We start from the raw sequence: 2,500 nt of genomic DNA on the forward strand, positions 1-2,500 counted from the left end.
GTATTGTATTGTATTGTATTGTATTGTATTGTTTGGGATATGATTTGTTTGGATTGGACGAAAGCGCTGATGAAGTAAACCTGCCACAGTATAAGCTTTAAGCTTGTTGATGCTCTTTTGTCATTCATTGCATTGTAATCATGTGTATTGTTGAATATTTAAAGATTATTTGAACCAAGTAAATCTGCCTGATCAGTTGTGCTAACAGTCTTTGATTATTGTATTGTATTGTTTGGGATATGATTCGGTTGGATTGGACGAAAGTGCTGGTAAAGTAAATCTCCCTAACTGTACAGTCTTTGAGTGTTGTATTGTAATGCATTGTTTGGGATTGGATTCAGTTGGATTGGACTGGATTCGATAACTTTTTTCTCAACAGATTTGTCTGGGGGAGTGTATCGCCACAGGGTAATGCCCCCCCTGCCTATACTGCACGGCTGCTCATTACTCTCTCTATTTCTATCTCCCTACCCCCCACACCCCCTCTCTCTCAAACAAACACATACAACAACATCAACAAAACAAAACACACAAACAAACAACAACAGTAAACAAACAAACAAACAAACAAACAAACACCCCCCTCCCCCCCGCCCCCCAAAAAATAAAAAACATACACAAAAAACCAACAACTGACATACACACTGTTTGTGCCCAGATACGACTATTAGCTTCTATGAAGACTTGAGATTATCTGCGGGTGTTGAGATAGGGCTAAATATGAACACTTTCACGACACGGTGACTTCCGAGCAAATATGATACAATTCAGATAAGGAATTAGATTTTTGTTTACTGTAACAGCCAGACTCACCGCGCGCGCGCGCGCACACACACACACACACACAGAGCAACTGAGCTGTACAAAAGCGAACAGTGAACGGGGGCGAGAGAGGAGATCTAAGAGAGAGAGAGGGGCGGGGGGAGGGGGGGAGGGAGAGAGGAGTGGGTCGTCAGTGGGACATGTGGGGAACTTGAAGAAAGAAAAGACGCTAGGTGACTCAATTTAGAAGGACTGCCGGCATGTCTGTATACCTTGATTATCAACTACCATCAACCATCAGTGCCGGAAAGAAAAGTCCAAGAAAACCGACACTTGACTGAACAGAGCCCTTCAGACTCAGTTTAATTAATTCTGTTAAGGGGACGTCAAATCATGCAGACTTACCCATATAAGCTGCACCACATTTGCCGTTTAAAAAAAACAAAAACATCTATCTATCTATCTATCTATCTATATATATATATATATATATATATATATACACACACACAAGCCGGAAAGGAGGGAAGATGACTGACTGACCTACACACAGTCCCAGCGCGGGCACTGGTCAAGGGCTTGACAGCGGCCTAACAACGGTCAGTTGTAGGAATGAAAGAGATGAGAAGGAAGTTGCTTTGGTAATGTTTTTTTCTCTCACGTTGCAGCTGTTTTCTTGATCAATAGTTATGCAAGTCTTGTACGAGTCTGCTACATTCCTGTCAACGGCTTTAGTCACCGCAGACATATATATAATTATATACTCTAACTGTCACATTCCTTCGAACCGCCTTTGGAATCTACGTAATCTATGATACTATATCTCTGTACCGAATTTTCGCCATTTCTCCACATGTGAGCCCTTTGTTCCTGCTGTGAGGTCTTGCGCATTGTGTGTTTTGAAAAAAGGTTTCATGAAGTGTAAGCTGTGCATACACAAGACAAAAAAGAGGTTTCAGTGAAGGAGCATAAAACACACACACACACACACACACACACTGACAAAAGCAATGCACACATAAAGTCATTTCGTCCACGAAGTAGCCAAGCATTCAAGTTCAAGTTGTTTATTCCCATCAACTCTTTTGAGTCATAGAGAAACAAGGAAACATGACAATAACAGAATGACGGACACAGAAGAAGAGCGAAGATAAATGAAAAAGAAAAAAGAAAAAAAACAAAACAAAAACAAAAACAAAACCCACAAAAAAACAACAACAAAAAAACAAAACCCCCCCCCCCCCAAAAAAAAAAGGGGGGGTGGGTGGGTGGGTGGGGGGTTTAATACAAATGGGGGGAAAATAAAATGAAATAAAAGGCCGAATGTAATCATCAGTCTGGTACAATGCAATAGGAATAGACAAATGCACACATCACAACTTAGATTTACAATATGGCTCTGTATCTGACCAGTTGAGCCTGAACTGGGAACTGGAGGGTTAGTTGGAGCATAGCAATAACAATGACATGGTGTAACAAAATAAAATACATAATAATTTGCATGCTATTTTAGCACCCATTTGCCAGTAATACTGGGGTTGGTCTGATATATACAGGAGAGAAAAAGACATATTAAAAAAAAAATCATGCAGTTACAAATGGGTATGTACGGAATGCAGTGTCAAGATTAACACCAGTTATTGTTCTAATTCCTATTCAACAAGTACAATTAAGGCATAAGTGGCAAAGAATCCAGACTGAAACTGGCTCCTAACGAAACACATTAAAACCTTCTTTA

This window comes from Babylonia areolata, chromosome 1, assembly GCF_041734735.1.
Source record: "Babylonia areolata isolate BAREFJ2019XMU chromosome 1, ASM4173473v1, whole genome shotgun sequence".
Classification (NCBI taxonomy): Eukaryota; Metazoa; Mollusca; class Gastropoda; order Neogastropoda; family Buccinidae; genus Babylonia; species Babylonia areolata.